General features: G+C 42.8%; 1 long non-coding RNA gene across 1 annotated transcript in view; it reads left to right on the top strand.

The window, feature by feature from the left end:
- Positions 1-15,737, top strand: part of LOC107051690 — a 19,821-nt gene extending 4,084 nt beyond the window's left edge. The window contains exons 2-3 of the long non-coding RNA XR_001463418.3: positions 1,921-9,907; positions 13,776-15,737. This is a non-coding gene — a long non-coding RNA (uncharacterized LOC107051690). The remainder of the gene's footprint in view (positions 1-1,920; positions 9,908-13,775) is intronic.
- The last annotated feature ends 11,010 nt before the right edge of the window (positions 15,738-26,747 follow it).

A 26,747-nucleotide genomic window follows, 5' to 3' on the forward strand; every position in this document is an offset into this window, starting at 1 on the left:
CCAGCTTGTGCTAGCTTTCTGTCCCCTTCTCACATGGTGCACAAACATGAGGCTTACTTCTTATGCATAACAGCAGAAGGAATCCTATTTTTCAGCACCAGGTGTTTACTTTCTTACCAGTGCTGCTAGAAGCAGAGTTACTTGTCTGGTCCAGCTTCCTTCTGTTTCCTCTGGAAGTAGTGCCAGCAGCATGTGGGGACACCCAGCTGAAAGCTAGACACTTTGTTTCTGGCAGTGTTCATTTTCATTGATCTTAGATCACTGGGTCAGTGTGCAAGGGGCTGTGCAAGCTCAGAGGCAGAGACTGGCAAGGCCCCAACTGTCCTGGGTTCTAGTAACTTAAACTGCCATAGACTGAACCTTCAGGTTTCAGAAGCAAGAGGAAAAGTAAAATGGTAATAATGGTTCAGATCCTTGAGAATGCCTCTGAGCTCACTGGAAGCTTGAGTGAAGCAAAGAGGCAGATGATGCAGGAGACCTCTCAGACCAGAGGATATAGAAGATGAGCACCCAGTTTGGATTAGAAGCATGAAAGCTTTTCAAATCCAGTTAGCTAATACGTAAGAGACTTTCCAAAATTTATCCTGAAGGGTTCATGAAAACAAAGCTGCTTAGAAAGTCTCAAACTCTCTAGCCTGAAGCTAGAAGTAGCACTTTCAGCGACCATGGGAAGGTACTTAGCATCCTCCTGGTGGATATACCAGAAAATTAAGGATTAAAAGAAAGAAAAGTCACAGGGAAACAATTCAAGTAGACCAGTATGTTTTTCAGAAAGTAACATGCTGAGAAGGGGACCCATGTCCCAGGCCATAGGATCCTTTAGGAGTACTTCCAGGTTATTGGCATAGCTGCAGGTGGTCCTTGTTGCAGTTCCAGGCAGGCAGTTTTAATCTCTTCGTGAAGCTCAGGGCTGCCTAAAACATACAAGGTTGTGTAGGAGCTGGGACTGGGTGGCTTTGCAATCCACCTTGGGATTGTCAAGAAACACAAGTGTAATAGGGATGTAACATTCTGAAAGCTCAGTAGGTTTCTTGTCATTTTCAGTTTAATGGCTGGGTTGTCTTGTCTGACCATTATGGCATGGAGAAGGTTCTGTGTTAATAAACCAAGCATAGCTGCCTTTCTTTAAGGAAAAAAAAAAAAAAGAAAGAAAGAAAGAAAGAAAGAAGTTTGATTTGACACATCCCATATAGACTGACCTGTTGTACTGAAGGGCCTTGGAGCAGACTGTGACTTGCAGTGAGCACAGCGTGCTCCTCCTGCTGAGGGGAAGCTCAGTCCTGCAGCTGGAATTCCTGCTCTGCTCTGAGAAAGCACCAGGGGAAATATTCCAACCGAGGGAAGTTCTGATTCGAGGTTGGGAAAATATTGAACGTTAAAAGCCTCAGTGGATTAAAAAAGTGACTGGGCTAAGTGATGGAAACAAAACTCCATCTCAGTTAGTTAGCTATGGAGGCTGTCTGGGAAAGTTCCTTAAGCCCACTGTGAGGGGGATGAGGCTACACTGGAGAAAAATATCTGTGTTTTTTGGTTCTACATCTTTCTGTATCTGTTTCTGTATTTGGGTCCTCAAATGCTTATGTATCTTTCATGAAGAACTTGGTTATTTAACACCATGTTTTTGGAATGTCTTGGCTTGAGGTGCTAATGAGCAAACCCCCACTTTGCTAGCTGAACAATGTAGAAACCTGCATCTATTTGCACCATGACAAAAAAGTTGAAATTACTCTGCTAAAAAAATGCCAATAACATTCCAGCTTGATGTTGGCTTCCTGGTGACATTACCACCTTGTGACATTACCTGTGCTGCTGCATGCAAACGTCTTTAGTTATTATTTAGTCAGAGTGATAATAATTTTAGTGAGGTTGAGTGCACTGTTGCCTTCCAGTGACACAAAAAAAGTATTCCTTCTGTTTCAGGGGACACCAAGAAGTGGATCTTTTCACCCCTCAGAAGGGGCCAGGACCCCTCCAGTCCTTACTTGTACAGATCAGGACAGCAGCAGGATGCTCCAAGAAGACCACTTCTTCCCAGCTGCTCTTTCTGAACCACATCCACCCCTCACGTTGGCGTGACATGGTCAGTGTAAGGCTGGCTTGGTTTGTACTTCTCCTGCCAGTGCCAATTTGCTGTAATTATTGCAAGTCAGGTATCTTTGCTCAGTATCCAGCTGCTCTGAATAACAATCCAACAGCAGCGATGCACACTGACGATAACAGGCTGCTTGGGCCCTTACTAAGCAGGAGGCTTTTAAAAGCAAGTTGCATTTAGCTTCCATTGCATTGGATGGTTGTGTGCTATCAAACATCTTTTCAATATCTCACCAGCAGTCAGTCTGCATATGAAACAGGTTCAGAAATCTGTTCAAGAATCGGGCAATAAATAACTATGCTGATCAGCATGTAGCAATGGCAATTTCCTTGGGCGTCAAAATAGATAAAGCAATAGCATTTCAAACACGGGGACTCTATTTTACTTGATGAAAGGGTCACATTCTGCAATCTGTCTTTATTACACCAGTCATGGCAATAAAAGGAGACAGAAATGCAGATCCTTGATAAAGTGAACATTGTAATACAAACAAATCAGCGCAGCACGGTGTAAAGCAACTGTGTGTTTGACACTGCAGCAAAGATAAGGCAAACAGGTACAGAATTTTGCAGGAAAGATGCTAAAACGAAAGGGCAACCAGTTTTGCTTGAACTCCTACAGCACAAAAAGAGCCATGCGAGGGGTGGCTGAGGAGCAGAGGATGCAGAGCCCTCCTGAATGCAGCACTTCCTTTGGCCTTGCAGCTGGCCAGGCCGTGGGCCTGATGAGCCAGCAGCTAACCATCCCTAATGTCTGCAGGCATCTTTTGCTACTGTTTTATTCCATATTCACTAATACATTTTATATGACTAGGAGCCATAGCGTCCTCGCTCCTCTGCTTCTCTCTGCTGGTTTAACAGGTGGCATCCATGCTTTCACTGGAGCGATGCCCTTTATTTTCCAGCTATTTATTCAGTTGTCTTTTAGATTCTGCAGTTTCTCACTTGAGTGACAAATGAATGGCATGTAAGAAACCAAAAAGCCTTATCTCCCGACACCAGCCGCTGTTCTGTCTGGACTAAGCTGATGGCACCTGAGGGTATGGAGAAGAAGTATGTGAAATTTGTATTAAGCATTTTCATACAGAATGTGTTTTCTTTGTGTTGGAGTTCGGGTCCTGCTGGAGTCTGGCACTCACTCCACCACATGTTTTTTGTACCCGAGTTTACAAGGCTGCAAACTAACTGATCTTTTCCTCTGGCTTGTCCAGCCACTGTCACTAATTAAAACATGTCATCCATGAGAAATCTAATTATCCTGACTGTACAGGAGAGCGAGCTGACGAAAGGGTACCGCTGGCAGATCAGAGCTGTAGCATGTGTATATTCTTTGGCAGAGGAGAACTGTTCCTTTTTCTCCTTTAGAAACAAAACCCCAGAGCCCAGAGGAGTCCTGGGTTATCTGTTCCCCTAACAGACCTGCTTGTGTACTACTAGAAGACGCACTGGTCGTTTGGGACATCAGAATATGAACTATCTATGAATGCCTGAGGTCAAGTGGGGGCTGAGTCTCTTACCAGAAATCTGTCTTGGATCTGTGAAAACTTCCCCAGAAGTCTTTACGTTAAACTAGAGTATGATTTAGGATGCTTTTTTGTTGCAACAAATGAAAACATCCTGAAAAATATATTATAGTTTGGTGCATCTCATCCAAAACTTCTTGATTGCTTTGAATCACAAAATGATTCAATGGTACAGAAGCAGGTATTTTTAATACAGGACATTATAGGGAAGTGAGGAGCATTGGGGGGAATGACTGTTTCTCTACCTCTGCTGCTGCAGGATCTCAGCTCCTTGCAGTGCCGCAGAGCAGCATGAGGTGGCGCTGGCTGCCTTTGCAATGGTACTGTCTGACTTTGCAGCGCAGCACGCCTTGCCACGGGACAGTGGGGTCTGCAAAGCTGGGCTCATTTGTTCATGCAGGGGAGGTAATGATGGGGAATGATATGGGGAAGAATAGAAAGAAATGATGCTCGCAGCCCTTAACATCTTGATTACAGAAAACAAAGGTAAGAATAGTTGAACTACTGTGATTACGTGGCGAGTTACAGTGTTTGCTAGTGTTAAACTGCAAAGCCATGTTATACAAGATTAAACCTTGTAAGCTCTACTTTCACTGGTAGTCATAAGTAGATGTAGACAGCAACTTTAGGGCAAGAAGGGTTCTTCCTGTTAGTCCAGATTGACTTAGGTTAAAACCAAGGGATTCTAATTAATTCCTTTCAGAACTAGTCTATATCTACTAGACCAGCTGACAAACACCATTTAAAAATGAATGAAGGCCAAATATTAGAAGAGTTTTAATTTGTGCTAGCTGAGCAAGTGGCACCCTATGTTTTGTGCAGTGAATTTTGCATTCCTTTGGTAGAACAAAAAGGTCACACTGCCTCGTACTGCATCACATAGGAAACAATCCTGCAGCACCATAGAAGCACTAAGGTAAAGCTCAAGGCCAGATGTTATATGGATTCATTTACAAAATAAAACAGTGTTTCCCATCATCACACCTACATGGTCTGAAGTATGAGGACACAGGTGTCCAAGCAACCCGTCCAGCATTTGTGCATCTGGAAGGACATCTCATGGATCAGGTGGACAAGATTCCTTGTTGTGAAAAAATGTAGTGTTCTCCTTAGGCTGATAAGCATTTGATGATTTTGGATAAGCTTTTCTGCACACAGAGGAGCTGACAATGATTTTGATTTTGCCACACCGCTGTGCTGCATTTCAGTGATTAGAATTTACTTACAATCCTTTGTCTTCCTGTGGGGGGATGTTATAAGGATCCAGCCCCATTAGAATTGCAGCATGCTTGGGTTTGAAAGGGAACTCTGGGGTCAGTCCAGTGCCACACCCCTGCCCAAAGCAGAGTTGATTAAAACATATTGTTTGAAATCTTATCTAGTTGGGTTTTGAGTGGAGACTCCACAACCACTGTGTTTGACCAGCCTTTCAGTGAGAAACTTTTTCCTTATGTTTAAATGGAATTTCCCATTCCTCAGCTTCTCACTATTGTCCTTTAATGACTCGAGTCCTTGTTTTAGTCTTGAAGTAGGCTGTAATTTGTTTTAGAATCTCCTTTTTCCCTTCCTTGGCCTGGCTGTGAAGTATGCGGAAGATGTTTGTTGGTAGACATGCTATGACTGTGATGATGTTCTAATTGAGGTGACATCGACACATGCCATTCCACTTCTTCCATGTGTTCTGGTGCAGCTGTATCCAGACATTTCCATTTTCTTTTGTCCACTGGACTCATCCTAACATTTCTGTTGTAAGTCTTAATGTCATCAGTGTCACACACAGTCAGCAGTACACAGAGACTCCCGACTAACAGGAGAATGTTAGCATTGTATCACCAGGTGTCATAGGGGAAATGGAGGTAGCTGACTAAGAGTGAATGCTGACATATTCCTTTTCACCTACCTTAGAGAAATTAACTTAATTGCAGAGATAAGGGTAATATTCCAAGTTTAAAGCCACAAGTTCTCTCAGCTCAGTCTTAGGAAAAAGAAATAAAATCTTGAGTGTTAATTTAAGAGGTTGACAATGCGATAATGAAAACGACTGTTAGAACACGTCCTTGCCACACTGCTAAAACTGGTAACAAGTGGTTTCTTGAATATGGAAGAACATTTGTTTTACGAGCAGGGCCCTGTATATATGCTGAGAGATTTGGAAAGAAGACTCATGAAATCGGGTGTAATTGTCAGCTGCTGCTTCAGAACATCTCTGCATTATTCAGAGGAAGTAGTACCCATGTAGGAAGGTTCATGGACACATAATTACTAGAACTGATATGTATTCCTATTGTGACGTGAAGTTTTTTGGAACACAGTACTCTTCATTGCATATGTGAGCTTGTTGAGTGAGATGTAAAGGGAATATTTATGTACTTGATGATTCCTGATACTGATGGGAGCACAGTCCTGAAGGAAACGTACAGAATGCCTCATCGCTTGGGACCTGAGTGCCACAACTGATAAAAGAAATATTTTGTGCTTATTGGCCTGTGTTCGCTTTTGAGTTGATGGAGCTTCACAGCTAGTTCTTAGGTTGGCAGCCATCAATACATTGCCCTTCAAGAGAGCAGAGAAGAAAACCTGACTGATTACAGCTCAGCAGCCCCTTGGTTTAAAGAGCCTTGTGACCTCACTGTCAGTGAGATTGATGAAAGGTCTACATACCAGTATTCGTGATTAGGAGGCAGTGTATAACTTGAACAAGTATCACTATTGTTCAAGCCTATACATGAACCCTTGATTCTGAGCAGCTCTGGGGTTACCACCTGGCTCTCTGCTCTGTAAACTAACTGAGATACTACAGTTAAATCTCTCTGAAGGAAATCAGGTTGTTTTCCTTACATTGCCGCATGTGAAAATTAGATTTCACGAGGCAGAAAAAGAGGGGAATAATTTACAGTCATTTTCATATTGTATTTTTATTCTTAGTGTTTCCTCATTTCACCACCAAACTGATCGAGTTCAATGTAACCATGGCAGAACTGCTGAGGGAAGAATAAAATTCTTGGCATTGGGCTGCTGATGTGCTGCTGTTACACTTCTGCTGATTGAGTAGAATTTGGATCTACTTTTGGCCTTCAGGCCGGTTGGCCTGCTCTGGCCATTACCACACTATAGAGCCCTTTAGATTCTGTTGTTTGCATGTGGATTGAAGCCTGGGATTGTTTAGGAAACTGCTACTTGACCTGAGAGAAAATTGTATCATGGATTCTTCTAATAATGTAGAAAATCAGTTCCCCTGTGGAGTAACCACAGGACCTGTCACAGGAGTTGGAGCAGCTACCGGGCTGATTGCAGGAGCTGGAGTAATTACAGGGCTGTACCTCTGGGCACAGTGCACCTGCCCTGGGAGGAATATTTTTCTTTTCCTTGTTGCAATACTTGGAGCAGCCACAGGACCCATAGCAGGGGTTGGAGCAACTGCGGGACTCGTAGCAGAAATTGGAATACCAGATCTTCCTTGAAGGAATATCTCTCCTTCACAGCTGACAAAAGTCACCACCACAGGGTGAAAGGCTGTGTCCCTTTTCCAATTGCTTTGTCAATGCCATTTTCTGTAGAAAGAGAGCCCAGCTGCTTGGCTTCACTGACTGTTAAGTTCAGACTGCTGGTCACGGTAAGACACTAAGAAAGAGAGAAAATGACTGCTTTCATATCAAAACAGTATCTAGATAGATCAGGAGAGGTATATATTTCCGTCATTGACCACACCAAAACCTGGGTGAATGCAATATCTAGCCTTCCTACAGATGAAGTTTGAGCAAGTGGGTTCCTGTTGATGGAAACATCTCCCTCTGCTTCCCCAGAGTTGTCACAGGCACCACCAGAACTACTACTTTCCCCTTTGGCTTATATGAGCCTTGCAAAGAGAGACTTTAAGCTTGCTTTAATCATCAGTGATTCATCTCCCATGGTTTGTGTCAAATAATAATGAACTTTACTCTGCATATCTCATTAATGCATGCTCTAAATATGGGAAAATAAAGAGCCATCCCTCAGCCCCACTTCATCCTATTCATGCTGTAAGGAGATGGGAAGAGCTATGCAGGGGGACAGGTAAGCCTGGGAGCAGCAGCACGGCTGCAGCCATTGCCTCCATCCCCCTGCCTCTGCTCTATTTTCCTTTCCTTATTTGTGCCTGCTAAATACAAGCATTGGGCTGCACCTGCAGTAACCCACAGAACTGGGCAAATGGATTGTGTCCAGTGAGGCAGGGGATGAGTCCCACCTACCCCCTCCTTACAGCCCTGATGCCAAGCAGGAGGCAGCACAGGAGAACTTGCTGCAAAAGGAGATGGCAGAAAGAGACGATTCCCAAATCTGAACTTTTCCTGTTGGAGAAAAAATTGTTTAGGATTTACATCAGGTTAACATAAGGAAGCCCCACTCCCATGTGTGAATTTTAAGCTAAACTCGGTTTGAAGAAGTGGCCTAAGGACACATGGAGGCTGGGCTGCAGGTGATTATGTGGAATTCTTATAGCTGGGACGAAAATCCAGGCTGGAGAAATTAATTGTTCCCTAGCAATAAACGGGGGGATATTTTTCTAAAAATATGATACAGACAATTTAATAGTCCCCTGAAGAGTAACTGACAGAGATATGGAGAGAAAATGTAATCATAGAAGTGTGAACTAAAGGGATTTTAATTCTGCTCTAAGTACAAATTTCAATGAAGCATCTTTTATAACATTGCTACCAGCTCCTTCATCCTTGGCCATTACACCGGTTGTCCTTCCAGGGATGAAGGACACCTACAACACAGAGGTCTTCACATAATTTGAAGGTGTCTATTACTATTTCCTAGAAGAGAGAGCCTTGAAATTTCACCGTAGCCTCAGTGAATAGCAAATAATGCAAGACATAACTATCAGTTGCTTCTGGCCCAAGAGGAACTCACCTTTCTGTGAGCAGTGTGCACTGCTAGGGGTCATAGCTGAGGCTCCCTGAGCAAGACATGGTATGAGAAAACAGTCAGCAGTGTGAGAGCTGCCAGAAGTTATGGATTGCACTGTGAGGAGAGCTGGATTTCATGGGTGGTTGGGCAAGAAATAGCCCAACTTCACAGACGGCTGGAGGGATGTATTGGGGAGTAATAGGGGCCCTGTGGAGAACAAATTAGCGGTGCCTAGGGAAACACATCCGTGGAGCTATGGAAATCCAAGGTGACCTAGATAACAGCATCAAAATATCAAATTTAGGTACAGCAAGACTGAGACAGTGAGAAAAAAAAAAACATTTAGGGATGGGTTTATTGGGAGAAAATTGAGATAGAGAGAGTGAGGTACAAGGATGGTAGAAAGGTGTGCTAACATATGGGAAAAGGAATGACAAGGTACACAGATCTTGTGAGTGGAGCTGTCTGGTGGTGCTTTTTGGGCAGCCCAGTGCTTGATCAGCCCATCATGCTCCTACAGGTGCAGGATCATACACCATTTTCTGGCCATGTCCCACCTCTGTGAGCAGGGCAACCGAGGTGGGAGGGGGAAGGGATGCTCACCTGGCCAGTGATCAGATGCGTGGATGGATGGACTGGGCATCCTGCTATCAGTGTCAGTGCCTGCTGCAGGGCTGATGGCTTTGGCATTTACTGTTTTGAAGCCACAGCTTCAGAACACCCTATCTACTTTATCTGGAAGATGGAACAGCTGTGATGTGGCCCAACTGTACCAGAGCAAAAGCTGAGTAACTCAACTCTTTAACAGAAGTAGGATTTACCCACTCCAGGTAGGAAATAAACGTCTTTTAAAATATTTAATGCAAGTCCTTCATTTTCAGATAAAGAAAGACAGTAAAGCCAAACAGAAATACAGCTTCTTCCAGCCCTACTTCACATCCTGACCTTTCTGCAGGGTAAGCCTTTTGGGTCAATTGGTTCTGCTCTTAAACTCAGAGCAAAGCTGTAAAAAACGTGTGCAAAGACAGCAATGGATTGGATGCAGAGTCCCGTCCCTGGCTTCATTCCCACATTTCACTGCACGGACAGAGCATCCCCGTTAAGATAAGAGTACAGCTGGCTTCACGTCAAAACAGCCTATTTTTTTTTTAAAGCCTGGGAGATAGCTCTAAGTTTTTTCAACTGCAGCACTGATTAGTGCATGGTTACATCATTGGTTGTAATGAATGTTTTGGTTGCATCAGTGTCACTCTAGAGCACGTGTGTAAGAGTGAATTTTCCTGGTGATAGAGAAGTTCAGGACGTAGAAGGGGAATGAATGTGACTCCCTATCTCTGAGTTCAGCACTTGCCGTCATGTGAGGGGACGGTAAGTCTGCACATGGCACACATATATGATAGGTAAAAATTTCTTTGTTAAAATAAAGCCTTTTTGTCTAATCAATACGCATATAGCATGCTACTTGCAGTTACTAACAATCAGTGTAAGAGGCATACGTTATAAAAAAATCATATCCAGCATATCCAGTGGGCTGTGTTGTTTTCCCATTTCTTCCTCATGCTTCTGGGCTGCCTCAGCCTCCTTCAAGAAATTAAGTGAAAAATGTTCAGTTCAGAGCTACATCAAACTTTCTGTAGTGGGCAAATGACTCAGACCCTTCTGTATAAAAACAGTGGATCAGAATCAACAACCTAGATCCTCCAAACTCCCATACAGTTGCTACCACAGATGCTGGTGTTTGAGCTCTATGGGTAGCTCAGCTGTCTAAGTGGTGCAACCAACTGCCTGGAGTCCTCCTCCTTCTGTGCCCTCAGGAATAACCTTGATTTTATGGAGCTGTGCGGTGTTTATCTCATACTCGTGGCCTGTCAAGATCCAGTAGTTCAGCAGATTTAACAGATGCCCTACAGAATTCAGTCCAACCAGCAGGGTAGGTCACAAGCTGCAACAAAATAGGAAATGGGAATTGTATTTGTACTGTTGTCTTAGACATAAAGAAAAAGTTTTTTACAATAAGGGCAGTGAAGCACTGGCACAGGTTGCCCATCAGGGTGGTGGATATCCAATTCTGGAGATACTTAAGGTCAGGCTGGACAGGGCTCTAAGCATCTGATGGAGCTGTGGGTGTCCCTGTTCATTGCAGGGGAGTTGGACCAGATGGTCTATAAGGGTTCCTTCCAACACAAAAGGCTCTATGAGTCTATGATCTGCTTTGCCTGAGGAGCTTCAAACTTACATCTCATGTAAGTGAAGCACAACCAGCATGCATATCCCTAACAGGATTTTGGTCACATCCAGCTAGCAATCCCCGAAACCACTCATCCCAAGCTGGGGGCTTTTCCCACTAAGCAGTTTGCACATCACCAGCTCTTCCTGGAGGCTATGAGAGCATTTATTTGGTCCACTCCTGCCAGTTGGCTTCAGGCCCGGTAAAGGGGCCCTGCTGCTTCTTATGTCATTAGTATAGATGTTTCTCTACAAGGCACTCATTTGGCCAAGAGTAGATGCCTACAATATACATTTAAATCATTGCCACTCTCAGCTCCGTGGTGAGAAACAGACTGTTTGAAGATGTGACTCAGCCATGTCAGATGGAGACAGCATGCAGCAAAGGGATCAACTGTGAGTGCTTGACAGAGGGACGTGGAGGGTTACCTTTGCAGAAAGGCCCTGATAGGTGCTGGGTGCTGTGTTGTGCTGTTTGGAGCATGCTCCAAGAAACTGGACTTTGTGTGCACCCTTTGCTATTTATCAGGATCACATTTATTTGTCTTCTACAACTGATTTTTCCTTTTTACTGAAACAGACCAGAAGGCCTTTCATATTCCTAACTGCTTAGAGCAGGAATGTCTTAATTTGGGAATTCAACAGTCACAATTAATCTTTCTGTAACAGGTAATTGAAGAAAAAATTATTCATTTTAAGTCCTTTAGCTGAATGGTACTTTTCTGACAAGGTGAATACCTTTTGGGTGGCTTTGTACGAAGTTATTATGGCAATTAGACAGTCACAAAATCTAATACAAATGAAGGTGATGCACTAATAGCAAACCTTTGAAGTTCATCGACAATAAAGGAGAAGGGCAGTAACAAGGGAAAATGCTGACAGCTCCTGGAAACTTTCAGGACCCTCCTTGCAGCCAGCTCTAGGAGGTGGATAGAGGGCTGAAGGACTTTGATCTGGAGGCCAAGGGAAGATGAAGGTTTGGCTGAAGGCATAGACCTAAATGTCAGATTAAGAAATGTATAATTAGTGCAAAGAGAAGTGCAGTTTCTAACCAGTATAGAAAAAGGAAAGATTAATTAACATTCTGCTTAGGAAAAAAGCACCTTCGTTGCTATTTTAGCCTTTTTCTTTTTTCCTTTTTTTTTTTAAATCTGTCTTAAAACAAACCTCTGGAGCAAAGAAAAAGGATAACCTCTAATTAATTTCAGGAAATGTTGGGCTGTAACATGCTCAGAACTACAAAACAAAGCAGCGCATGATAGGTTTTGTGATTCTTTTTTTTTTTTTTTCCTTTTTTTCTTCTTTTCAAACAGTCTCTTACAATCCCATAATATTGTGAAACCCAGATTCCAATGCTGCTGCATCCCTCTGGTGCTGCAGTGCAACAGACAACGGAGTGAAGCCCATTCCTGCAGAGTGCTGAGATCCTGATCAGAGAAAGCCTGGAAAATAAACCTGCAGACTTGAAACCCAGACTTGTGACTTCTAATGTCCTGTAGATTATATAAATATATGAGAATTTATTTCTGCCATGAATGATAGAAGCAAATCAGCATTAATCTTTGCTTACTTACCTGTCTGAAAGATGGCTATCCAAGTGAAAACTAATTAACTGGGACCCCATTTACAGTCAGTGGACACAAACAGGCTCTTCCAGAAGGCCAGTTTTTTCAGTTAAAGATAGCTGTGTACATGAGTCCCATGAATTGCTCTCTGCAATTGCCTATTGGCTGTGATGTGAGTGTAGGTGAGCAGTTCACACATAGGCACCTTTTGCTCAAACACCTACAGGTATATCTTACAATTTTTACTCTTGCATGCTTTGTCAGACTGGGACTCTGTATTTCATTTCCAGAACGGTAATGGATTTAAGAGAAAGGCAGCACTCATCAACAAATTTTCAGATAAAAGCCAAAACTTAAATATCCTTTGTTAGGAATCCCTTGAGCTTAGCTGAGCCAAGGCAGGATTCCAGAGTTCAAAACTGCAACTTTTCCCCAGTACCCACCCAGGATTTGCAAAGCCAAGCAGAAAACCTGAAATGGCCTGAAATGAGAGAGGACTGAATCCAGTTTGATTCAAGTCATACAGAGAAAAAAAGAAGTCATTATAATATACAATTTCTTGGACAGGAGTTCGTTTTGGTGACAGCTGCAGGCTTTCCTTTCAGTTACTGTCCTGAAGTTCACAAGGGCAGCACTTGCATCTACAATTTCATCATTCACAGAGATGACAGATCTCAATGTAAACATGATAGGTGATTTGAAACAACTCTCTACCTGCCTACAGGCAATTGGGTATTGATCTGTTCTTATATTTGATGAGTATGACAGATAAAGTGGTTCCAATTTGCTCTTGAAGCCAGCACGTAGAGCAGTGGATTGCCTAAAATCTACACAAAATCACTCCGAGTCAGCAAGGGCCACGTGGTAAGATTTGCTTTGGTGAAGATAAAGTCCCTTTATCATAGAAAGGAGCACAAAGATAGGAAACTGAGCTACATCCCACTGCTGTGCTTTTTGTTCAAGTGCTGCACACTCTTCCTTCCTTATTTGTGACAGTAAGGAATGTGATACAGAAATAATTTGTGTTATTTTTGAGCAATAAATCCCCACTTAATTAGCAATTGTGAGATAAAGCCACCAGTGGATCTTCTGAGAAAATGACCACATGCTTGTTTGATTGCATATGGTTACATTACGATTTGATTAGTAGATTATGTTTCATCCTCTTTGTTCGTACTGTTCATCAGAATGACAGACAACTGCTTAATGAGAGACTGTGGTTAATAATTAGCAGTAATATCTCTGCTAAATTTAAAGCTTCATTTCTGCTTCCCACTGTTTGATGAATTAGGCAATGAGCAATTTTTTAATTGGCGCGAGCCTGATGTGTGCGTAGGTCTTCTTTCAGCAGATCCTGTGACAGTGCTGGCTTTGATTAGCATGGTAACGACAGGATCTGATGCATGGAGTTTTTATTTTTGCTATTTTTATTTTTATTTATTTTTTATTTTTATTTATTCATTTATTTTTTCCCCAGAGGTCAAGCTCAGGATGCCAACTAAGTACCCAGTGTTTAAATTTACGCGTGACTTCATGGAACTCCAGGGACGTATGGCTACTGAAAACAGTAGAGGCTGTTTCCATACCAAGAACAAAATTGATTCTGAAGCTCGGCTGTCCTGTGGACAAGCTCCCCTTCAGGAATAACTGTAGGATTAGATCACAGAAAAATAACAAGAGCCGTGGCATGGGTCCAAGTGCTGCAACACAGTCATCTATCACAGAATCACAGAATCACTGAGGTTGGAAAAGACCATTAAGGTCATCTAGTCTAACCGTCAACCCATCACCACCATGTCCATCACCAGCAGAACAGTGACTTTTCAGCTATCCCGCTACATCCACCTGCAGGTATGAGTCACAGCCTCCTGGTTTGCCCATCCTGACTGCTGACCCAAACCGTCCCTGTGCACTCAAAGGGAAAGGGTCTGTTTCAGTAGTAATTAGAAGCTTTATGGACAGATCAACGCAAATCATGTGAAATTGAATGACTGAAAATGTTCTGGGCCAAATTCGTCTTTAGCAAAATTTTTAAAGCCTGATTTTAACGGGTATGTAAGTGCCTCACAAGGCAGATGGGTGCTCTGAAGATTGTGTAGGAGCCATTGTGTACTAAGAGTGAACTCCTGACAATTTAAAACACTGAGATGCGTTTGAAAATCTCCATTAACATCTAAATACCTTCGGACGCACACAGCTCATATTCTTAAAATATGAAAATTGACTCTTGTACTACAGGAAAATTAAATCATATTCTGGGTTTAAATCCCGCACATACTAAGGTAGGGCTGAAACCAATTTTTATGGGTTTAATTACCCAATTAATGGGCAAACCCATTAATTCAGAGACCACAGTGATCCTTTTCTCATAACAGAAAGGAGGAGACAAAAGTAATTAGCAAGGGCTTGCTGCTGTTGGGCTTATGCAACAAGTTCTGGATATGAATGAGAGGAAATACTGGTGAATATTATTTATCAGAATGTTCTGAGGCATTTCTGTACGGGCATCTGGAATGACTACTGCCCAATTACTTTCCAGTCATTAAGACTGGAACTATTGGTTAATGCAGGCTTTGAGTGCTCTGTGTAATTTGGGCATTCAAACTGCACCTAAAGCACAGATGTCTAGTGAAACACTTAGTGGAGAATCTCAATAATACAATCAGTTATAATTAGATTAAAATGTTAGAGCACTTACCTTCATGGAATAGAGCAGTACTGTGAAAAAGATAAAGAAGTGCACTATGGCATTTTACTTCCAACCGAAATGAAACCTACTGCCTCAGCGTCAACCTCAGAACTAAAACACAAACTCATATAGTACAAATGGTTTTGTAAATGGAGCCCTATATATTAAGTAAATTATGGCATTAGTGTTTTTATATTCACCTACATTCGCATAACTGCCTTCTGAAGCAGTAACATAGATCACAATTGGAGTGCAGCAGATCAGACAGATGGAGTTACCATCCCTGAAGGTGTTCAAGAGAAGGGTAGATGTGGTACTGACTGATCTGGTCTTGAGTGACCACGGGCATGGGTTGATAGTTGGATTAGATGATCTAATCAGTCTTTCCAACCTGAATGAGTCTACGGTTCTATGACTCTATGATCAATTATCAAACATTATTCAGAATTAATATTCCTCATATTTTTATGCAATACACATATAAAAAAAAATATTTACTTGTGGTCATCAATGTCAATTCTGGTTTCTCATACTGAGTACATTTTGCTGTAATGTGTTTCCTTACATAAGAAAGGTATAAAGCTTACTCAGGCATGTGCCCGGGCACGGTATGCTGCCTGCTCCATCATTAATTCCTTGCCCAGGAGGGCCTCGGCGCTGAGCAATAACAAAAGGAAAGCACACTGCCAGCGTAAGCTGTGAAGTGAAATGCTTTGTTTATAGGATATGAGTGCACACTGCTTGTAGGCTCGCCTAATGCATGTGAGCAGGCATGTAAGTGTATATGCACACACAGAGAGTTACATTTATTTTACTGGAAGTATTTTATGTCCCAGTGCCTGTGCACGGTTAAATATCTCATTGATCTCTCCATTTTCCCATTATTCCATGGAGAACTTAATAATTAAATAGAATTCTTCTTTCACATGTAGAGAATCGACCTCCTGAAGCCATCTTAAAAATTCAGTGCCATTACAGCTGCCAGCACTGTGGTTCTGAGGATTTATATCACTCGCAGAAATGTTTTTCTTCATGCTTGTTCTGCTACACGTAGCATTAGATCTGCCAGTGCCATTTTATTTCTTAAGTAATTTAACTTACGTGCAGACCAGAATTCACCTGGCTGTTACTCATTCTACTGTGGCACAGCAGTGCGGCTGCCTCTCTGTCTCCTTTACTCTCTGGAAGGCACGTAGGTTCATGAAGGAGAGCTTCAATTCTAATTTTAAGGATTTAAATGTGGTTGGTTTTCCTTCTCAGTAGATGAGCCCTAGGCCAGAGAACATCTCAGAATCCTCTGACTTTTTACATTCAGTGGGCCTGTAGCTGTTTTTTTTTTTCAGACACTCAATAGCAGTGTGTGTTTAAAAATCACAGAAGAGTCTGCAGAAATAGAGCCCTGAACACCAGGTGGTGACTGGATGCACGCTACACCCTTTGCTTCTCTGGAGTTTTATTTAGAGATAGAAAGTATTACATATGCACAAGCAGAAAGGAACACACAGGCAATAAGATAACTCCAACTGTCCCACTTCTTTCTCCTTTCCAATGATATCTCGGGGCACATTAAAAAGAATGTGGCTGGCAGAGCAAGGGAGGTGACCCTCCCCCCGTGCTCTGCCCTGATGAGGTCACACCTGAAATGCTGTGTCCAGTTCTGGGCAGACAGAGAACTTCTAGAGAGAGCCCAACAAAGGGACACAAAGATGATGAGGGCCTGGAGCACCTCCTGGATGAGGAAAGGCAGAGAGAAATGAGGCTGTTCAGCCTGGGAAGAGAAGATTGGGTTGGGATTTGTAAATGCTTATAAATATCCAAAGGGAATGATGTGAATGAGGCCGGGCTCTTCTTTTCCATGGTGTGCAGCAACAGAACAAGGAGCAACACCACAAACTGGAACACAGGATGTTCTATACAAATAATGTGGAAGAACTGCTTTACTGCAAGGGTGACAGAGCACTGGAACAGGCTGCCCAGAGAGGTGGTGGAGACTCCTTCTCTGGTGGTATTCAAGACCTGTCTAGACCTGTGCCATCTATTGTAGGGAACCTGCTTTAGCAAAGGGTTGGACTCAGTGATCTCTAGAGGTCCCTTCCAACACCTATGGTTTTATAATTCTATGATTATGGGTTGCAGTGACTGCTGCCATCACTTTTGGTGACTTCAATTGCCACTGCCGTTGAAAAAAAAACACCTATAAAATAGTGGAGAATGGAAGAGACATGGAAAGAGTTGAGAGGGAAAACTGAAGCAGAAGGACTGGTGGAATTATGGCGAAAGGTGATGGTTTATTGAGGGTTTGCAGGACAGCATGTTTTCAGGGAACATTGTTTGCTTCCTTGGAAAAACAAGGGAGTTCTTAGAAGTACTCTGGGGAATTGTTTCTGTCCTTGTAGGAACTGCACTCTGTTCTCTGTCCTTAGGGGAAAATAAAAAAGAAACAAGAAATGTTGATAATTCCCAACAGAAATGCCCTGGCTTCATTGAGGTGTGTGCTCTGCACCCTTCATGTTGACCTTCCCTCGGCATGTGAGTCTCTCCATCTGTCCCTCCCCTACCAAAGCCCACACACAACTCTTCATCACATTTCCAGCTTCCTCCATGCCCACGGTGTGGGAGAGCCCAGAGCAGCCCCCATAAGCACCCTCGGCACCCAGTACTGAGCTCCCCTCAGCCTATTTCTGTTCCAAAAACATTGCCTGCCTTGGAGCGCGCAAAGGAGCACAACACTGGCATTTCTCAAATGTCAGCTGAGGTAACTTGTTATCTGGCACCTAATTATATACTTTAAACATTACTGGAAAAGGAAGAATTGCTGGGGCATACAAGAACCCATCTTCTTCAAAGTTGCTGCAGAGCTCTGCTCAAGGCAACAGTGCTACAATGCGATAACGCTGCTTTGTTTGGCTTAATGACTATTAGACAAATACTTTGGAGAACAGTGCAATTAGAGATCTAAACAATATAATCAGAGTAAATAATGAAGGGTGGTAGTGGGGAGAGGGAGCGAAAATAACATTACACTGGCAGCCACCCGTGACAATGGACTTATGCAGCCATATTTGTCTCTGCTGCTTCTTTCTTGCTCCCTGTTTACATCTGATGCCATGTTCAAATACAACACTGTGGGCTACAGAATAAAAGAACAGAATCACAGAATGGCTGGGTTGGAAGGGACCTCACGGCCCACCCAGCCCAACCCCTGCCATGGGCTGGTTGCTCCCAGCAGCTCAGGCTGCCCAGAGCCCACCCAACCTGCTCTTAAGCACCTCCAGGGATGGGGCACCCACAGCTCTCTGGGCAGCTGTGCCAGGCCCTCACTACCCTCTGAGCAAAGAATTTCCTCCTAATGTCTGACCTAAACCTCGCTCTTTTAGTTAAAACCCATTCCTCCTCGTCTTGTCACTAACAGACACCATGATTGGCCCTGCTTTATGGTATGCATTGTCCAGGGTGTCCAGGCACTCCTGTTCCTTGTGTAAGGTATGACAGCACTGTAACACCTTGCTCTGGGCGTTCCTGCTGGAGCAGGGTTTGGGCCAGATGGATCCAGAGATACCTGCCCACCTCAGAGATGCTTTGACCCTATGAAATGTCTGAAAGGCTTCCCATTAAATTCTTTGTTATAGTTCATAGCTTTTCTCACAAAACATGGATGTATTTAACTGCCTCACACCAATCCCACAAGCTGAAGATCTCTCAGACTTGTCTGTGAGAGCAGTTCCTTGGCAACTTAATTAAAAACAAAAACCTTTCACTGTAGAGGATGTTCTGGCTTAGGAAAGTGAGTTGTTTAATTATAGCTGGCAGCTGAAAATAGTCTCTCTCTAGCCAATGATCTAGTTGCTGTTCTTTGCCTCACAGCGCCTTATTTAGATATGTCTTGTACCTGTGTTTTTTCCGCTTCTATTTCCTATCAAGTCTTTGAGCCAATCACATGGTAGAAAGACATATGAAATGGGTAAACTGTATGGTATGTGTCTTTTGTTGTATCTCATAGATAGTGGTGGGCCCTGGCACAGCTGCCCAGAGAGCTGTGGGTGCCCCAACCCCACAGGCACTCAAGGCTGGGTTGGGTGGGCCCTGGGCAGCCTGAGCTGGTGGGGGGCAGCCAGTCCATGGCAGGGGCTGGGTGGGTGGGCTGTGAGGTCCCTTCCAACCCAACCATCCTGTGATCCTATCATATAAGCAAAAGGTTTCCGTGCAGATACAAGGGCTCCAAGACGTGAGGCCACATGTGCAAATCCCTGAACAGCCATGCAAGCAGAGAAGTGGAAATGCTTCTCCTCCATCTTTGTGTGAGAGCTGGGTGCAATCCCTATGGCAGAACTTGTGGTTGCAAGATCTCCTCCTGGCTGCCCTTTCAATCACACCCGGCTGTTTGCTGGAGCAAGAAGACTGAGGCAGAGCTGAAGACAAATGCTCCTTTGAGACCTGGGAGCTTGAGTGAAGATTTCTGCAAAAGGTTTTACAGCATATTGCTGAGTTTTATCTCATTGTTTCATGGCTGGAGTGTTTCCAAAATGCATATCATAATGTTAACTGTGTCCCAGGTGATTCAGAACATGTCCCTCTGGTCACTTGAATCAGATGTCTCCATCTCAAGGAAGACAAAAAATGACTTTCCCGTCTTGTAAGACTACATGTTCTGGTTCTGGTGACACCAGGCACCAGTCTACTATGTTTTGTTTCAGATCCCAGGAGGCTTTAGCACCCTTATTTAAGCCAACATGCAGCAAGCTCTTGTACTGCTGCAGAAGTTAACACCAAGCTTCTTGACTGATTATGTGGAAGTTAGATTGCATTTTTGCAGTAGAAAACTTCCAGCACTAAGGTCTAGGCCTGGTTGATTTTGATTTAGCATCAAAATGCTAAGGAAAGATTTCATGTAATAGATTGGAATCTTTGTCTTTGGTTTCCACAGCAAAGCAAAGTTATTAAGACACTAAATTAAATACGGACTTTGAAGCCTCACTTTTGCTTATTACATTGCTCTCTATAATGGTTCCATTAACGTTAGTGGAAACATTCCTATTAAGTCTATTAAGGGACTGGGGCTGCTGCGTAACGTTGGGAAGATCACCACAGAAATCAAGACGTGAGCCATGGAAGTCTTAGGACTTCAGTGCTCTGAAATAAGGCTGAGAGCAGCATCCAACTTTTGCAGCATAACACTTCAGTGGCCTCATATGGACAAACAGAATCTGTAAAATGAGCCCATCTGTATCTGAAGCAACGATCATACAGAAATGTTGCTCCAAGCAAAACCACATCCACTGCTAGCTGGTACTTTTGCGGCAGAGCTAAAAGATGAGCCCCCTTTAAACTGTGGTTAAAATCAGCTGGCTCTCATGCCACTCGTGTGGGCAAAACCTGGAACCTCATCTAGCATCTAATCAAATCACAAACGTCGTTTGTGGGGGTCCAATTTAGCACCAAGTGTAAAAGCAAAGTACTCAAAATAGGAACTTTCCATTGGTCTGCCTGGTGATAGCAATGAAGAGTTGATTTATGAATTTGGAGACAAGAAACTCAAATGTTCCAGAAATGTGATTGCTTTTTATTGCATAGTCTGAGTATGAGTCTTTTCCTGCTGTTTAGTCCCAATGTCTACAATCACATTTTAAATACCGTTAATTGCATGAGGAAGATCCTCCTCACCCCCTGAATGGTAGTCTAGACTTAATTTATCAGAAATACAAGGATGAATGAGAGGATGCATTCAATCTGCTGCAGCTCAGAGAACGAGCTTCTGTATGTGTAAATGAGGATGACTGCTTCTGGGGAGGTTGTTCTGGGATAATACCAAGGTACTTGTGGTATTGCTTGGGAATTTTGTTAAGAATTCACTTGTAACTCTTGCATTATTATATGCAGATAGTCTAAAAGCTGAACTGAGAAGGATGTCTGCTCTGAAGGTTTTTAACTATCCAACAGGATCATGTATGAACGATGTTATCCTTGCAACAAGGGTGTTGTACTTACAATATTTTTGCAAGGATATCATTTTCCTGCAGATGAACACAGCTTTCGATCTGTCATAGCCTCAAATCCATTTTCCTTATCTAGGGTCCCATGTCACAGCAGTCAAAGTAGTGCCTTTGTACCTATTCAGAGAATATTATGCATTAACCAATAGATATCATAAATCCAGCAAGAAACTAAGACAAGAAAAATCTACACAACATCTCCCTTGGTTTTTCCATTGGAAACAACTACATAAAACAACCTTGAGAATGCATGATAATATTTAAAAGTAAAATCCAAAGGTGTGGTCTGAAAGGTGCACTGAACCAGGGACTTCTCCCATTTGGCAATTGGGATGTTGTCTCAGTGTATTTTTTTTTAACAGTATTGATGCCAACCAGCTGTGTCTGTTGACCTTAGGGGTAGGTAATGGCTCTAGAACTGTTTAGTTCATCATATATATATGAAGAATATAGATGAGTCTAAGAAATCAGATCCCATTTTGCAAGGATCTTTATAAGACCTCTCTTGGGAATGAAGATTAAGAGGAAAGACCAGGAAACAGCGCTGAGTATTATATGTCAGCTGGCAGAAAGTGTCCTGGTTAAAAATATATTTGTGGTTTCAGCCAGTCATCCAAGGGCATTTCACTTAGCTTGCCACAAGGATAACCACACTGGTGATCTGTGTTAAATACCAAATAACAGTCCGTGGTGTCACAACTCAGTTTCTTAGTGTGCAGAAACCACGATGAAGGCGATGATGGCATCTGTTTCAGATGTCCCCTTGGAATGTAGGAACATTAGGAAAAACAGTCTCCCCAGGGATTTCTGTGAGTCATTCATTAAAAAAATTCCCTTCCCTTAGTCCCTCTAAAGGCAGTTCCCTTCTCACCACCACCTCTTAGCCATGGCCACTAAAATGATCAGAGGGCTGGGGCACTTCTCCTATGAGGAAAGGTTGAGAGAACTGGTCCTTTTCATCCCAGGCCATTCTATGATTCTATAACAATTCTAAGATAGCTTTGAATACTTCTTCGTTTGCCTCTTGAGTTAAAGGTACTCTTTGCTCCTTGGGAGCAACATGGAGATGTCAGCTGGCAGCGTTCCTGCTTGTGTCCAGGATGATGAGATTGCAGCAAGCAGCCCTGGGTCTGTAAGGGTGGCAGCCTTGTGTTACTACCCTGTCAATATAACAGCCAGTGCTGCTGTGGTTGATGGATCGTAAGAGCAGAAAATTACTCTGCATTTTTAGCTAGGCTGCTTTCCTTTCTCAGCAAGATGTAAATCAGCTTTTGAAGCCATGTTTCTGATAGCACTGGGATGTGGGATGCAGAAACCTGTAGGGGGGGAGTGCTTCCTCATCCACCTATACTGCTTGCATCCTTAAACTGTGATTAACCAGGAGCAGCTGAAGATTTATAAAAAATAGTAATGTATTTCATATTTTAAGGCACAATAATGAGAAAGAATAGCAATAACGATCAGTCTCTGGTATCATTAATTAGAATTTCTGGTAAGTCCATTGAGGACCACCACCCTGTACTTGTCCTAACAGCAGAATGTGATTTCCGTGTGACACTGGCACTGAGATGAGTGATGACCCATAAGGGCTGAGGGAAAGGGTGACAGAGCAGTAAGGCAAAATAATTCTTTGTTGCTTTGTTCTTAGAAGTTCAGTTCTTTTATGCTCCTCTTCCCCCTTGGGGAAAGCAGAGGTTCTTGTCTCCAGCTCATTGAGTCCTGTGCTGAAAATTATGGTTGATCTTAACCATGTCTTCATAGTCCATGTATTTGTGTATCTCAGGAGACAGCAGCCTGACTTGGTTTCTTACTGTGCACTGCTCCATGGTTTCTCTCTTCCACCACCTCTCCACCCACAGGAGCTTTCTGGAGGCCATGTCTGTTGAGATGCGCACTGGAAGTTCACCCACAGCTCGTTTCAAGCCTGTTTGGTTCCTTCTGATTTGCATCCCTTCTTTCTGTCCTATCAACTGCACCATTCAGCTTGGTGTCATCAGCAAACTTGCTGAAGGTACACTTGCTCACTCTGCCTATGGCATTGATAAAGATTTTAAAGAGCCCTGTTCCTAAGACTGACCCTTGGGGGACACCACTTGTGGCTGGCCTCCACCTGGACACAGAGCCATCAACATCATTGCTCTGGATGCAGCTGTCCAACAAATTCCTTATTGGCCAAATAGTCCAGCCTTCAAATCCCCATTTCTCTCATTTAGAAATAAAGATGGGGTGTGGCACAATGTCAAAGGCCTTGCACAGACCTTTGCTCAGCCATGCTGGTTTCCTACCTCCTCTCTTTGATTTCTTGTGATGGGGGGTGGAAAGATCTTGTGATTTCAGAAAGGCGTGCTTAAAGATCTGCAGGCTCTGTTCCATTCCCGTGTCCCAAACCTCATCGAGAGTCTTGAGAGTCTCTGCTCTGCTCCTGAGGAAGAGTTTGTTTTACAGTCCTTCAGTTTTTGCCTCCTAATGTGGTAATCTCATAATCCCATCAACAAATCACCAGACCCTGTCCCAGGAATAATGATGCTGGCAGTTCGGAGTGAATTACTAATGCATTTTATCATTTCTTTAACAATTACAGCTCTTTTTAAAATGGAGAGAATTATATTGCAATTCAGTTTCAGAATGATAAATTGCAGGATATTAAAAGATTCTTCTCTGAATGCAAACAATAGAGAACTTAATTATTGCTCAGAATGTCATTGTAGCATTATGGAACGATTTGAAATTCAACTTGCCTGGCTAGATTTATTTTAAGCCTGACATTTTCAGCCCTAGCTTTCGCTCTCTGGGTCTCTTTTTCGCTCTGACAACATGTCAATCTACCTTCTAACAGTTCTTGTGTTAAAATAATCTCTCTTAATCTGAAGTTTTTCTCCATTGTTTTATATCGTGAAATAAAGGTTTATCTTCAAATGCAATCTGGTACAGGGAATGTGTTTATATAGGAGAGAAATTTGGACCACCACCAGCATCTTTGATCCATATATACCTTTTGTTGTGGATAAAAGTGCCTGAGATTCTTGAAGAACCAGGTCACAATGAAAAATGCAGCTTAATTGCAAAAAATAGTCAATGGGAACCAACTCATTTCTCTAGTATTTCCAATGAGAAGCCAAAGTGCTTCATTCTAACTTTACCAATACACTCAACTACCAGGCTGCAATCCAGACTATTAGATTAAAATATTCATTTTTAATAACATGCGTATATTTCCAATTAAGTATGTAGCATTTTATCCACAATGTAAAGCTTGAGGAGATATATTTGGAATATTTTTTTCCAATGCTCCCAAATACAATATTTTGCAAATTATTCATTGGGAAATTTAAAAATGTTGTCTTTCATTTTGATCTGGAACTATTTGTGAAGTCTGGGTGGGTGTCACCCCTGCTGAAAAGGCACTGTGGTTCTGGGGTGCCTTCATCTGAAAGAGAAGGACCATAGGTGGCACAATCTACAGAGCACAGCAGGCCCTCCTGCACTGTAAAACCCAGTTTTCTTGTGCAACATGAGGCCAATGGAATCATAGAATCATGTATGCATTTAAAGCCAGCCAGGTTTGTCCCCATGGCAAACATGAGACTGAATGGCACAAAGTCTGTCACTAGGGGCAGATCCATCTTCTGTTCCCCCTCCAAAACCTTCTGGGTGGATGTTATCCCACTCAGCCTTGGTGAGGTATCAGGGTGTGCTAGTCATGTTGAGTATATCTTTGGAGAGATACAGGCACTTCTAGAGGCTGACTCACCCCAAGGCATGGGGCTGAATCTGTCAGAGGTGTCATTTGTCTCCGTTCACCAGAGAGGGGCTTCAGCAGACACAAAATCACTGGCTTTTGGGCAGATGTATTAAGGGATATCCATCTTCTGCACAGGCCACACCTGTGAGGTGATGTCACCCATAAATAATCCTAAAGGACCAGACAGTTCTATAGATGTGAGTCACATCGTGGTCACAAAGTGTTGGATTACTGCAATGACGGGATAACCTCTGATAGAGGGGCAGACAGGACAGCACGTTTAGAGTTTGGGCAGGACTTCCCTAAACTAGCTCTTTCACGGGAGGTCTTGTCTCATATGCTTGGTGGGGGAGGTCCTGATACAGCAAATTCTTTATCAAATCCACAGCTCTAAGCATACAATGCAGGTATGCAAAGTGATGCATGTCATTAAATGCCCCACAGCAGGGCAGGGCTGTGTGCCTTCCAGCCCACCTGAATGCTTCACCCGTTGACCTGAAAGCACATCTGTGTGACCCAAGATAGGGAGCTCAAATCAGCTTGCAGTATGTGTCCTCTGCAAAGTGACCTGAGGAGATTTCAACACTGCTTTAATAAAGGGATATACCTGCTGAGATTTAAGTCACCTCTGCAAGGAACACAAGGTACAAAGAACATAACATTAAAAATAATTAAATTTTATTAATTATTTTCAAGTCCTCATCACAAGGACAAAATACCATCGCCAGGTTTCTCAAGTAAGCTGGCTGTAACCTAAATTCTGTGTTTTGGTTCATTAAATCTCATTCTTTCTTTGCAATAAAAGTCCAGGACAGCTCCCCAGCACCCCATGACAGCAGTGTTGGAGGGACAATGGACCTGCAGAAATATCAGCTGCATTTTTTTCTGTGATAGCTGAACTGTTTCTGGAATTACCTGTTTTCCAGTGAAGGAAAGTTTGGGAAGCTCGTCCCCCTACAAAAAGTCAGGGCCTACTAATCTCCTGCCCCTTACTATTGTTGTCATACTTTTATGTGGCACAGATAAGAAGATTTACAGCTGCCTATCTCTAGCGTTGGACACAATATTTTGTGTAAAAGCAAATGGTGATTATCATTCCAAGTCATTCCCTCCCCTACTTCACCAGATCCAGCTTCTCTCTTGGGATTTCACAGCCCCATAGCTTTGGTTTCTTCCCCTAGATGGAAGGATACCATATTCCCCTTAACCTCCGGCCCCTTCCTCCTCCTCCTCTTCCTCCTGGCTACAGTGACCGCTCATTTCCTTGGCATGTACTCTCTGAGTCACCACTGACTGCATGCCCTTCTCCACAGGGAAAAGCAATCAGAGTCAGTTGCCTTGAGGCTGTGCAGCTCTTCAACTTCTGACACCAACAAATTATACTATGTAGTAAAGCTAGATCTCTTTTTTCATTTTACCCCTAGGCTCCAGTTTGGGTTTAAGGATAACATGGTTCATTTATCAGTTTCATTCCATTGCTCAATAAACTGTTTTCTTAAAGAAGTCTGAAAAGAGATGCTTTTTTCCACAGTCTCATGAAACATTTATTTTCTATTTAGAACCCTTCAGTAAGTGGCAAAGTTCTCACATTTGTAAAACATAAAACTCCTGTAAAACCAAACTGCACTTCCTAGCTTAATATTAAAACGTAGAATGGGTGAATTAGTAACCAATTCATTTATAATGAAAGCCATATGCTTCTAGAAGCAATTAGCCTATTATTTTGATTTGAGGAATGTTTACTTAATAGCCTCAATAACCACTCACTTTCCCAGCTGGATCAAAATTAACATAGAGGGATGTGACATTCAGCTAAAATCAATCATTTCAATAACAAGAAATTCGTATTTTGTTGATGCTTCTGTAGATGATCTGAAATCACTCAATTTTACCTTTTCTGCATCTGGGAAATATGCAGTTGTTTGCTTAGGGCTAAGCAGGCTCCTTAGCTCACTTAGAACAGCAAAGCAGTATTATAAAAATGTGGCAGTAACAAGAAGTAAACACTAAGGACAACTGCTTACATAT

The sequence above is a fragment of the Gallus gallus genome, chromosome 3 (assembly GCF_016699485.2).
Source record: "Gallus gallus isolate bGalGal1 chromosome 3, bGalGal1.mat.broiler.GRCg7b, whole genome shotgun sequence".
NCBI lineage: Eukaryota > Metazoa > Chordata > Aves > Galliformes > Phasianidae > Gallus > Gallus gallus.